The sequence below is a fragment of the Anomalospiza imberbis genome, chromosome 10 (genome assembly GCF_031753505.1).
Source record: "Anomalospiza imberbis isolate Cuckoo-Finch-1a 21T00152 chromosome 10, ASM3175350v1, whole genome shotgun sequence".
Lineage (NCBI taxonomy): Eukaryota > Metazoa > Chordata > Aves > Passeriformes > Viduidae > Anomalospiza > Anomalospiza imberbis.
The window spans coordinates 20,932,043-20,945,807 of NC_089690.1; the positions used below are offsets into that span (position 1 = coordinate 20,932,043).

The following is a 13,765-nucleotide window of genomic DNA, read 5'->3' on the forward strand; positions in this document are numbered from 1 at the left end:
GTAGGATGTCACAGATGTGTGGATGTGGCACCTGGGGACATGACTGACCTGGGAGTGCTAAGGGAACAGTTGGACTTGATCTTAGAGGGCTTTTCCAACCCAAATGATTCCATGATTTATTAGCATGGCTCCATCTGGCTCAACCAAAACATTTAAGCCAAGGTTAATGTATAAAAAAGGGAATCTTGTAGCAATGGGCGTTTGGGCATACCTCAAGAAGCTTGGGCTGGGAGACCACAGGAAAGGCAGCACTTGCTGAAGAGTGAAAGGTGTGAACCTGCAGTTTGTTGTGGGAGGACCAAGGGGAAACATAGATAAAGCTGCATATCCTCATTTATTATTGTTTTATACCACTCATCCAAATAGGAATTTGGACTTGTTTCCATGGACAAAGGAGGATGGCAGAGCAGACCGGCTGTAAGACCAGAGCACCCTAAGAAACCTGGCCTTATTGCAGAAAATGCCTCTGTGGGGTAATGCCTTGTTTGCCCATTCTGCTCCATCACTCACTGCTTTCTTCCTAGCCCAGTTTCCCACAGGTACCAACCCGTCTGTGGTTGGAGAGGAACAAGGAATGTGCAGAAGAGGAGATAAGGCGCCCTGTTTCAGCAGTGCCAGATAGACAGAGCGTATGGAGGGGTCAAGGAGGGACCTTCAGAATTGGAGCTCAGTGGGGTGACACTTAGGTGGTGAAAGTGGAAGGTCGGGAGGAAGTATGAAGGAGTGGACCTCTGTCACCTGGCTGAATTCACCCTTGCTCAAGGACCCTGGAGTCTCTTCCAGATGCTTGGCCTCAATGCCTTGAGGACTTCCCTGTAATGCTGCTTCTGAGGAAGATCCAACCTATTGTGGGAGCAAAATCTCCCAGAGATTATTTTGGTCCTGCACCTTTTTGAGAGAACCAAGCAAGGGACGGTGGAAAGTCGCCCAGTCTGTTCCCATGTCTAAAGCAGAGCAGCTCTACTCATGAAGCTCCAACAGAAATGTCACTCTCACTTAAAATCCCAGAGCCTCAATTATCAATTCCAAAAATGTTGTGTCTAATACTGATGTTTGTTACACATCATTCATTAAATTAATGCCCAATATTAAACACCAGCCAAGGAAAAGACAAGTCCAAACAGTCCTCAGGTTTAAATGGAACACTACCCTATTTTCCATTTTTTCCCCCAAAAGAACAGGATTGGTGATTCACGTACTTTCACAACCAGCTCTCTCTCCCAGACATTTTTTGGTCCCAGTGACACCCAGTCCTGGTGCCACACCTCGCCTACTCCATGTTGGGGCTGTTAATTACTTTCAGTATCGGTCAACAGAGCTTAATCACGGAAAGCTTTCCCAGTATCACATAGCTAAATATAGAGCCTGAGTCCAGAGCACAAACACACTCCCTGTGTTTGTCACCACCGGGATCGCCTGGAGACGGAAAAGACTCATGGCAGCCAACGATTGTGTTCAATGCATTAACTCAAAGGATAAATTCACTTTGCATTCAATCAACTTGGAAGGTCTGGAAAAAGCGTCTCCACTTGGTACATGTCGATCCCTGGGTAGGCTGTGCAAGATACCTGCAAAGGGACAAATTTTGTCCAAATTATCACCCATTTATTTCAAAATGTGCCAATGTACAGCAGGCAGAAGAGTAGGGTCCTGGTGTGTGAGAAGCAGCGTTCCCAACCAAAAATTTCCTTACTTTAACAAAAAGGACAGTTTTCTCCTCTGGGAGGATCTCACAGTGAAAATAGCTAAGGATTGAACTCCTTCAACCACCTAAACTTGATGTGTCCTGTGTAACTCATCTCAGTTATCTCACCCAACAGGGACACAGCAAGGACAAAGCCTTCCCTGGGTGTTTTTATAAGGAATGTCACTGAAAGCTGCTCCAAGTCCCTCCAGTTGTGCCCACTGCCCATCGCCAATGCTGTGACTGCTTAAGTGGGAAATTACACCTGTTAAAAAGTAGAGTTTGTGCTGTTCTCTGTGATTTAAGTGATTTAACCTCACTTTAGCCTTGCTGCTGCTGGCGGGAATACCCCTCTTGGGGTGCTGTCCGGAGCCATCAGCCCCTTCTCACCTGCAGGGTCCACTCTTCCTCTAACACATCTCCTGACCACCTTCACAACCCCACTGAAACTCCTGCTTCCACCACAGTAGAGAAGATTTCTCTTGAATATGGGATTTGTCCCTGCCAAGGAGGACGCCTGGACTGCCTAATTATTTTATTCATAAGCCAGCCGTGCTTTCAAAGACATCTGGGTGACCTATCTAAAGCTAAGTGAATCCCTCACCCCGGAGGAGCCCTGCTCCTCCTGATCCCTCTGGGGAGCCGGGGTTGGGTGGCGGAGGAGCTGCCGGGGGAGTTCTGCGGAGCCGGACAATGAGGAACACATTGACAAAGTGTTCACATTATTGGCTGATGGGTCTGCATCAGTCACTCATTCACAAGCACAAGGTCTAAATTGCAGAACCAATTAACGGCACTAATAGCCCTTGCCTGAATTAATCTTTGAGACAAAAGAGGAGAGAAGTGGAAGAGCTATTAGCAAATCAAGCTGTACCATCCCTGCTTTATTGCAGGAATCTAAGTGTCTGTATTTGGCTATTATGAACTGACTGCAATTACAGCCCTCATTTAAAATGATTAAGTGGTTATAATTATTTTTCAATTAAAACTTAGATCTTCCATTTATACAACATTGCAGGCTGCAATTAAAGTCCTTTTTCCTCTTTTTTCTTTTTTTTTTTTTTTTCTTTTTTTTTTTTTTTAGGAAAAAGTACCACTGTGCTGGAATACTCTTGCCTCTCTTCTGGCCATTGAGGGCTAAGTAACATGCATGGTAATAACACCTTTGTTTGCATCCCTCCTTCCTGGCCTCCTGAACTCCTGCGTGGCCAAGGAGATAAACTGCCAGGCACAGCACCTGGCAAAGGTCAGGAAAAATGAGCTTGGAAAGTTCTACAAGCCTCAAATACCCCTGAAATCAGGTAAACCCACATGGAATGGTGGCTTAACCACTCTCAGGACTAAGGAGTTCTGTATGAGTTATTTATAAAAGATTTGGGGAACTTGAGAGCTCTCATTTTGTCTGGGGCTTTTGGAAAGAGCAAAACCCCTGCAAAACACAGAACTAGGAGGAGTGTGGCAGCAGATGAGCTCAGGAGAAGTTTCTGCCTGGCCTGCTTTTAAACATCTGAGGAGAGAAAAGCCAAGAACTTTGTATAAAAATAAGCCCAGGAAAAACTCTCTCTAGTTTTCATTTCAAAATGGCACTTCTATTTCTAACTGTGCTTACACGAACAGGAAGAGGTTTGAAAGGGAGAGGAGAGGAGAGGAGAGGAGAGGAGAGGAGAGGAGAGGAGAGGAGAGGAGAGGAGAGGAGAGGAGAGGAGAGGAGAGGAGAGGAGAGGAGAGGAGAGGAGAGGAGAGGAGAGGAGAGGAGAGGAGAGGAGAGGAGAGGAGAGGAGAGGAGAGGAGAGGAGAGGAGAGGAGAGGAGAGGAGAGGAGAGGAGAGGAGAGGAGAGGAGAGTTCAGAAAAAACATTGTGGTCCAGACAAAATGTACTTTCTTGCGATTTTCTTTTTTTAGCAACATGGCCCCAAAAAATTATTTATTATTTTCATTAGCTACATGAGGTTGAAGGGTTCTAATAGTGTTACTTGGCCATGGTTTCTGTCACTAAGTTTGACTTGACGGTGTCAGTCATGAGGTGAGAAAGGCAGCTGCCATAAAAGAGCCAGACCACACCAAAAAGTCACTCCTTCCAACATGATATGACCTCCAACACAGAATGGCACAGCCAGCTTTGTTTCAGAAATGCTGGGCGCACAAGGAAATCTAGAGAGAGAGGATGTTTTGCAGGGAGGGCTGGGTGGAGGGGGTGACTCAGAGGGGCAGGGTCAGACAGGAGGGCGCAGGCAGCAGTGTCACCCTGCTTGTCCCAACACATCACAACAACACCCACAGCTTCTGCTCTCAGGGTCTTCAAGGAGCTACGAGCAGCACTTTCCCTGCACAAGCTCATGAGCTCCACCACAACAGCTCTTTGGACAAGTCCAAGCATGAGCAGCTTCTCAGGAAGGGTGAACTTCACACAATCTCTCAAGTGTTTCTCCCCTGCCTATTCCCAGGAGGAGCTGGGGGAAATGTGTGGGCAGGTGGAACTTTTGTCCACCACAAAGAGCTCAGCAGAATCATGAATCACTGGTTGTTTCCCTGGTTTGCATTAAGGAGGAGTCACACCAGAGGTTTAGGGAAAGATTTAGGGAAAGCCCTTTTTCTATCCAACCTCAACTCAACTCAACTCTGCAGCCTTTCATGTTTCTACCAGAGGCTTAAAACTGCCCCCTACTGAAGCGTGCCCAGCTCAGGTGCATTCAACAGGGGGTTCCAGGGGCTGCAGTCCCCAGAACTGGCGCCTGGACACACGTACAGACCGAGTTGGGAGGGCTTTGGCCAATGTGCCTTCTCTGGATCATGGAATCACAGAATGGTTTTGGTTGGAAGAAGCCCATCCAGTTCCAGCCCCTGCCATGCCCAGGGACACCTTCCACTATCCCAGGTTGCTCCAAGCCCCTCTGACCTGGCTCTGGGCACTTCCAGGGGTGAGGCAGCCACAGCTTCTCTGGGCAGCCTGTTCCAAGGTCTGTTGGTGTTTGGGAACAAGAGATTTGGGAATAAATCAAGTCACTGGAGGGAGACAACCCAGACAGAGATATCTACGAGCAAAGCCTAAAGCCTGGCAAGAAAGAACAAGGACCTGGCTGCAGATCCAGGACCTTGTGTCACTGACTCCATTACAAGGTAAACACCCGTGCAATTAACTGCAATTAAATACACCCCCGAGCAACGGATCTCCTGGAACAGAGCTTTCCAAGCAAGAAGGTAAGTACTGCCCAAACTCATGTGTGTATTTAGCTTTAACTTCATGGCTCTGAGTGACAACAAGAGTGGTGTGACCCAAACAGTGCCAGTATCCTCAATGGAGCATGGGGTGATAGTCCCAGGGACAAGCTCCTAAACCACACAGGGCCTTTCCATAAACTCCTTTTCCAGAAATGGATGCTCCTGCTGCCAGCCAGCCTCGTCTCCTTTCCTTCCTGGGTTTGGATGGACAGGCATTTTCCACCTGAAATAATTTATTGATCACTTTATGCCATTTCTCCTCACACATTTGTATACAAATACTTTTGTTGTCGTACTTCTGGGTGACACAGGAGTTATCCCTTCATCCATAGAAGTGTTCCAGTCCAGGTTGGATGGGGCTTGGAGCAACCTGGTCTAGTGCAAGGTGTTTAGTGCAGGTGGTGAAGAACAAAAGGCTGTTTAAGGTCTCTTCTAATCCCAAACCATTTGATGAGTCTATAATGTCACTACATAAATCATAATCACTACTCTTGTATTTGTTACACAATTTCAACCCCATCCAGTCTATACTGGTTTGTTGTTATAATTATAATTATAATGATGATGATGATGATATTATTATTATTATTATTATTATTATTACAGAATCTTGTTGTGAGACAGTCAGACTTCATCGACTTCAGTGAAGGAGGACCTGCCTGGAAAAGCCCCATTTTACATGCAAAAGGACTTCAGAGGTGGTGTCACGCTGCTCCTCAAACATCCCAAGGCATTCTGATATACTAAATCCTGCCATCTTCATTAATTTTCATACTGGAAACAAGCCATGGAAGAGTTTCCTGTTTGTTAGAGGTAGAAAGGAAGAACTAAATAAAATAAATAACTGCATATTATATAAATTAAAGTATATAAATTTAATGTGCAGTGGTCACCTGACAAATCAGATCAACACAGTTTTGGGTAATAGAGCTCTGATGTTTTTCAGCTTCTATGTATTGAAGAAATCACAAATGGTTTTTTAATCCCAGGCCCTGGAAGTGGATGTTGGAAACCTCTGGAAGCAGAAAGGCTGCAGGGAGTCCAGAGCTGGAGTGTTCTGGTTGCCACATCCAAGGTAGGAACAGAGCTAAGACCGAACTGAGGTCAGCTTATGACAGGGATGAGGTTGCCATTCAGTACTTTCCAGGAAACAAAATTATTTTCCCCACAGCTCACAGAAGACACAATTCTATGTCGTGCTCATCCACGTGTCCTGGTGCTCTACTTTCCCAGAAACATGTCCTGATGCTTTACTTCTCCACATTTTCCCAAAAACACAGCATTTTTCAACCTCCTGGCCACTACCAAAAAACCTCTACTTGACCCCCACTAGCCATCTCTGAGCTCAAATCCACTTGAGCCATCCCAGGACCAAATCCTCATCTTCAGCCTTCTTGGAAAGCCTCTATTTCCAAATCTCCCTTTGCAGCATGGATTCCCACCAAAGCAAGCAGTCTGAAGAAATTCCCTGGGAAGTGATTCCCAGAGGGAAATCAGAGTGAACACAGTGACATCCCAGCTCCTCTCATCTGTCTGCAAGATCCCAGCATGGATCAGTGCTCCTGCTCAGCCAAGAGTTCCCCAGAGGAGCAGGAATGACCCCTGCAGCTCCATCCCACCCCTGGAATGCTGCAGCCATGAGGTGAACTACTGGAATGCCATCACAAGTCAATCCCCTCATTCTTACACACAGAAATCCATGTTAAACCTGCTCCAGCAGCAGCAGATCATTGTGGGGGGAGGGAGGAGGGTGATTTTTGCCATCCAAAGCCAAAACAGATGGCAAATTCCTGTGTCAGGCTTTGTGGCCAGAATCGAAAGGCTCAGGCACATCTGTCACAAACAGCATTCCCAGCCTTTCCTCTCTGAGCCTTTGTTTCCTTCTCATTGCTTTAACACCAAGAGATTCCCCCTGGAAATTCAGGAATTGTGCTTGCACATAATACAGCCCTCAGCTTTCCTAGAACCTAAAGCCTGGCATTGAAGTGAACAATTGTGTGTCTGCAGTTCGTTTGGAAACACAAAATTTACCCTGGCAAGACTCTCTTGCACTGTGGAGCCAGAAAGGGCATGGGCACTACTCTAATTATTATTATTATTATTATTATTATTATTATTATTTTCACGTGTTTCCTTCTTACTCCCAAGAAAACCTGTGTGGTCCAGACTGAAGACCTCTCAAGGTGCCTTTCAGTCAGTTTTACAGGGCTCTGCATAGAGGTAAAAACAAACAAGGAGGGATTTTCATGAGTCAGATTTTAGGATGAATAAAAGAGGGAAGTTGCAGGACGTGAGGAATGAGGGTGGATGTCCATGCAAGGCTCCAGCAAAGTCCACTGGGGACAAGGGGCCAGCAATCAGCTCTTCCACCATCCCTGACTGAGTCAGGATTTATTTTTCCTCTCTAGGTCAGCTTTCCCAACAGGTCAGGAATTCCAAAGCCATGGTCATGCTTGCGCTGCAAGAGAAGGAAAAGTCCTTGCCCAGAAAGAAAAGAAGTCCCCAGACTATTAGGGGTAGTGCCTGCAGATCCTTTGCATTGCATATTTGCATTTAAAAATCATTAGTAATTTTTTTTTCTACTAAAAGCATCCATTGATGTTCCATGTAGGTAGAAAAGACATTCACAAAGGAAAGCATAGTTGCACTGTAGAAAAGTCCATTTTCCCCCTTGTTTTTGTCATATCTGTATTCTTTGCTGCTCACTGTTACTCCTTCAAGAAAAGCAGGTATCCTTTTTATTTTTTTTTTTATAAAATGCTCAATTTTCTGTTTATAAAATTCCTCAACTCAGTTTTTTTTGGGTAAACATTAATGGAAAGTCAACCAAAGTGGGGCTGGCACATAATTCCAGAGAGGAGATGTGTCTGTGCAATCTCCTTAATTCAAGGCTGCCTGAACCCCCATTTCAGACCATTAGTGTGTTTAATACACATCCTGTGTTGATTTTCCAGAAAAAAAAAAAAAAAAAAAAAAAAAAAAAAAAAAAAAAAAGACAAGAATGTCAAATTATTTCAAGATTTGTGCATCCTGTTCTCCTCTCAGGTATCTTCTCCCATCTCCTCCTCTCTCTTCACTGGACAAACCAGGGTAAAACTGCAGAGTCCCTCCTGGGTTTTCCTATTCTTTTCTCCCTATTTTCCTCTCTTTCTCCTACATTATTTTTTCAAGTAGTGGAACTACGAAAAACCTTCACATGGAAAGTAATGACAGTGTTTCTCCTGCAGGGATCACTTTGACAAAAAAGCCCTGTAAATGTGTCACTGGCCATATCCAGAGTATTTCCAGGGTTCTGTGTTTGCAAATCACCCCACAAAAATTTGAGGAAATAATTTCCCCCTGATACCAGGCTGAAGGAGGAGGTCCTGCAGACCCTGAGGATGGGATGTGACCAGAGCCCCCCACTTTGTCACTGTGTCACTGGGGGAGCAGCCTGACCCTGCATGGGATGTCTGGCGGGTGGTGGCTTTAAATTGAACTCAATAAAAAAGATCTCTGGCTGTGACCTGAGTATACGAATGTTTAAAATTATTTTGTCTCTTTGGGAATTGCACAATCCACGGAGGTTTCATGATTTGCAGGAGTGATGGGAAGACACCAAGCCAAGGTGGGGAAGAAAAGGACATTTTACGGTGGAGAAGAGAGCACAGATTAACCCTGCAGATCCTAAAACTCAGAGGAAACTTCCCCTACAAAAGATTTTTGCAAAACCATCAGTTTGGCAGGGTAAAAGCACCAAATGTTTGGGTGCATGAGGCAGGGAGGTGCCAGCAGCAGCCCCAGCCCTAAGAGCAGGCCAAGGGGGGACAAGAGGGACGTGTGGGCCTTGTGGGTGCCCTCCCGCCCAGGACATTCCATGATTCTCTGATTCTCTCTGTGATTCTGTGATTTTTTGGATCTTCCTCAATCCAAAAAAAGTCTCTCCGGCAAAATCAGGGCGGCGGCGCTGCCACAGGATGGCAGCAGAAACTCAGCGATGCAGCACCAGCCTGCCTCCTCACCCCGCCTGACGGACTCCCTCTATTATGGGCAGTAAATTGAATCATTTTATTGTCTGGAGGAAATTTCTGCGGTTTTCCAGCCAGACCCCTGCTCTGGCGTTCGGAGAAGATGGCACAAAGATAAGGGTGCTCACACAGCCGGGCACCCCTGAGGGCACAGCACAGGGCTGGGGTTAATTGGTGGGAGAACTCTGCTGCTTCTTCTGAGGCACTGCACAACCACTGCACACTGATTAAAAAAGAAATATATTTTTGAAAAGGCTGTTAGCCCACCTTCCTCCTCCTCCTCCTCATCACTGCTCCCTCCCCCCAAACTCTGCTTAGCCAAGCTTTACACATTTAGGCTTTGCAGCCTTTCCGGCCCATTTCAAGTGCGTTGTTGCTCTTCTCCCTCTTCCCTCCCTTTTATTGACTTGTCAGGCTGAGCTGTCGCCAGTGGCCGTGGGCTGGGCAGCCCTGAACGCACAGCCAGGCACTGGGAAAGGAAAACACCCTCCAGCCGTGGCAGGGACCACTCCATCCATGTCTGATCTGCATTTTCCATGTGCTTCACCACGCAGGAGTGGCTGGGGCCGTGCCAGGAGTGCAGGGATTTCACAGGCTTCAAATCGCTGCTGCTGCCTATGCCCTGTCTCTGCCTGTTCTCTCTGTAATAGCAATTCAGTTTTGCCTTTAAAAGGAAAATATTAGGGATTTATGCAGGCAAATAAGGTTGGTAATCAGAGCACTATAACTGATCTACTTTTTTTTTTTTATTTCCATGTTTTGGGGACCTTGATCAACTGTCAGTGTTTGGAAAAAATAAGTAAGATATAAATTATGCATATAGATATCCAGTGATCATGGAATCATGGAATGGTTTGGTTGGAAGGGACTTTAAAGCTCATCCAGTCCCACCCCCTGCCCTGGGCAGGGACACCTTCCACTACCCCAGGATGCTCCAAGCCCTGTCCATCCTGGCCTTGGACACTTCCAGGGATCCAGGGGCATCCACAGCTGCTCTGGGCACCCTGTGCCAGGGCCTTGCCACCCTCACAGATAAGAATTTCCTAACGTCAAATCTCACCATATTCTCTACCTGTTTAAAGCTATGGTCAAACGAATATCCAGCCAGAAATGTGGTTTATTTGATATTTTAAAATCAAATTTAACTTCTTCTCAGCATTGCCAAAAGCAAGCCATGTGCTTTTCCTGAAGCCAGGTTTGGAATTTTTAGTTACAGACCTTCACCGGCCCCCTGGGGCCTCTGATATTCCACCTGGATGCAGAAAGAGACAGCTCCCTGGATCCAGTCCTACCTTCTCCATGATATCCTCTTTTAAAACCAACCTCTTCCCTCTGGCACTGAGTATCGAAGTCCCCAGGTCCCACTTCAAGGGATTTGCAGAACAGCAAAGGAAGCATGGGAATGGCAAAAGAGATTGGTGCGAAGATAACACTCCCATTTCCCCCAGAGGCTCTGGGTTTACCTATAAAATTCTGGCTATCCAGATTTTACATCCAGAGCTGACAAGATTCCCAGCCTGACTTTTCCCTTCTCATTTCAATGCCTGCAGGTGCAGAGGCTGGGAAGGACATGATATTAAAAATCAAATAAGTTATTTGGGCATTTTTCCTCCTCAGCAGACTGCTTCCTCCCCTCCTGGGTGAATCTTTCCCCTTTCAACTGTTTTTCTCACTTCCTTTTCCTTTTTGAGTCTTTGACTTACAGGGAGAATTTAATTTCAGCAATTTGCTGCAGGTTTTGTAAGGAGACCAAGGAAACGCTTGGACCAGGAGGAGCAAAGCAGTGGGAAACAGACCATGGATTTCTCCAGACTGTGGGACAGCATGGGTGTCAGGACACCCAGGACACACCTGGGTGACACTGTTACTCCAGACCTCAGGGCTGGGGACCACAGATAAAGCTGGGAAAGAGGAATACAGCAGCAAGAGCTGATGATTGGTCAGGTAGAGTGGCTGGAAAAAAGTCCATTTCCATTGTGACCACTCCAAACCATCCCACCCACTGGGGCTGAGTAGAGCTGGAGGAGTGTTGGGGAAAGTTACTGGGATGTAGCAGCATTGCTGACCCCCTTGGAGAGAATAAATGCCTCAGTATTTGAGAACTGGGGGAAAGAATGAACTCCTGGCAGCACCAGTGAGTCCAGCCCCTTGGCCACAGAGGTCACTGGGTGCACTCCTGCCTAGGCCCACTATTGACACCAAATGTCATTCCTCATGTCAGAGACGTCTCCACACCCTTGGGAGCTGCTGGGTTTTCCACATCCCCCTTAAGAAAGTCCATCACACGTAGTCTAAGCCCATTTCTGTTCACCAGGAACCCATATCTGCCTTTAACCAACATTATCATCAGCAGAAAGGACTACAGAGGAAAGGATGTAGAGCCTCAGTGAGCCATGTCCCTGAAAAGAGCTGTCCTGGCGTGATCCCTTTGATTTGGCCCTGAGAAATCCCATAAAAAGCTGCACTAAATTGCTGGCTCATAGGAAAATAGAAGTCATTTCATCCAGGCTTTGGGGGAGATACATCCCCCCTTCTGTACAGCATCTAGCAAGGCCACAACTTAATTGTTGTTTTGTAGATGAATGTGATATCTTCCCAATATTTTTGTCAGTGGTGGGTACTTTGAGCTTCTTTTACTTGCAGGATACAAAACCAAGCAACATCATATCACTACCCAGTTACCAAGGTAACTGGAGAGAAAGATAGAAGCGTCTGGGGTTGCACACTTTGTGATCTCCCTTCATTAGCTCATTTCTTGACATCAGCTGCTTTCCCAGCTCCATTTCTCCCTCTGCCCACAAACCACACAAGAACTATGAATCCAAGTCTCTCCTGAGGAAGGTGATAGTGCCAAGAGGCAGAAAAACTGTTCATGGGCTATTTGCCATTGGATCTTCATTCTAGGGAACATTTGTACCCCTTGAAAGGGGGATGATTGTGTCACAAAGAAAGAACTGGCAGTGCAGTTGTCACTCTGCCTCAGTGGTCCCAAGTGTTTGGTTTCATATTCAAAAGACCTCCGTGTCTGGAAGCCAAGCCATGATGTCCAGTCTTCCCCCACTCCTGGCATTAATTCACTCTTGGGCTCATGGAAATCGTCCAGCTGTCAGCTGGGATTAACTCCTCCAGTGTCACTGTCACTGCACTGGAAAGGGTGGGGTGCTAACACCAATGCCAGAGGAAAATCCAGCTGGGAATAGACCTGATAAAGGTACAGTGACAGCAACATCTCCCTAAAAGCAGGGTTCAAAAAGCACCCAGGTGATTAAAATACAACATAAATGAAACCCATTCAGGGGCACACAGAGAGAAGCTCAAATGCTTCTCACAATTTGGGACCAAGGTTCCTCAAGAGAGTTTTATAACTCATTTGATGGCACAGTGTCAAGAGAAGCTGGTAAGTCTCTAGGAAGAGATTCCTCCCTTTGAGGGTGGTGAGGTCTGAGGTCCTGGCACAGGGTGCCCAGAGAAGCTGTGGCTGCCCTTTGATCCCTGGAATGTCCAAGGCCAGGTTGGACAGGGCTTGGAGAGCCTGGGATAGTGAGACGTGTCCTTTTCCATGGCAGGGGGTGGGACTGAATGAGCTTTAAGGTCTCTTCCAACTCAAATCATGCTGGGATTCTGTGGCCATCCTGGTTATGGAGGGCCACCCTCCACACATCCTCTCTGGTTTTCCATCCTGGTCCCTGTCCTTAACTCCTGGCATTTATAACTCTAATCACACCCGTAGACATCACCAAGGCTGTGCATGCACAGAGCTCAACAACCAGTGTGTCACACCAGCACCTGGTCACATGTGTCCCAGGCAGCACCAAAACCTTGGGCAGGCGCTGATGGAAAAGACGTTCCCACTGCAGGGGAGGCCATCAGGGATTTGGGGACACTGGAGAGGAGCCAGAGGGGATCCTTTCCTGGGGACTCCCAGCTGGAACCTGAGCTCCCACCCAAGCGCCTGAGGACGGAAGAGCAACTCCAGCCTTTGTCACCTGCTGGAGTGCAAGGGTTCTGGGGCTTAATTCTTCATCCTTACCTGTGCAAGTTGCAGTCAGCATCCTGGCTGCACAGTCTGGCTGGGGTTGGTGTCACAGGCCAGGCAGTGCTCTCAAAGGGACATTAATTACAGTGAGTCGTGCTCGCCATGGACTGCAGGAGCTGCTGAGCCAAAGATTCCCTTGCCTGTCTCCACACCCCACCAGACACACTGTATACAAAATTCATACTGAAAACAGCCAGATATGGACAAATCAAGCTCAAACTCTCTCTGCCTTCCCTGTTTTGCTCTCCAATCCCAAAGATACTGATTAATGTGGGAAATTTGAGGCACAGATCTTGGGTGCCTAACACAACCACAACCTTTGCACACACCCCCTTTACAGCCAGGAGTTTCCACCTCAGTGTACCCTCTGTGGGGGTGAATCACCACCCTGGGGACATTGATTCCCTTCCAGCTCAACATTCCTTAGATATCCCCCTCATTTCAGTCACCTTCAGCAGATTCCAGCCTCGTGCTGCCTCCTCAGTTACACCCCGATGCTTCCAGAGCCCAGGAAGGGTGTGCAAGCCGTAAGGATCATGCCACAAACATGGGGACACATCCCATGGAAAGAAGGGAGTGGCAGCACAAGAGAGAAAATATGTGCAATCTTCTCAGTGCCTAGGGACAAGAGGCAATGGGAAACTGATGGCTGGGAAGTTCCACCTGGACAGGAGGAAGAACTTCTTTCCTGGGCAGTGGCCAAGCACTGAACAGATCCCAGAGAGGGTGTGGAGTCTCCCTCACTAGAGATATCCCAGAGCTGTCTGGACACAATCTGTGTCATGTGGTCTGGGATGGCCCTGCTGGAGCAGGGAGGTG

General features: G+C 47.1%; 1 long non-coding RNA gene across 1 annotated transcript in view; it reads right to left on the minus strand.

The window, feature by feature from the left end:
- LOC137480180 (uncharacterized) overlaps positions 1–13,765 on the minus strand; it is a 222,304-nt gene that overhangs the window by 190,028 nt on the left and 18,511 nt on the right. The gene's annotated exons all lie outside the window — the stretch shown is intronic.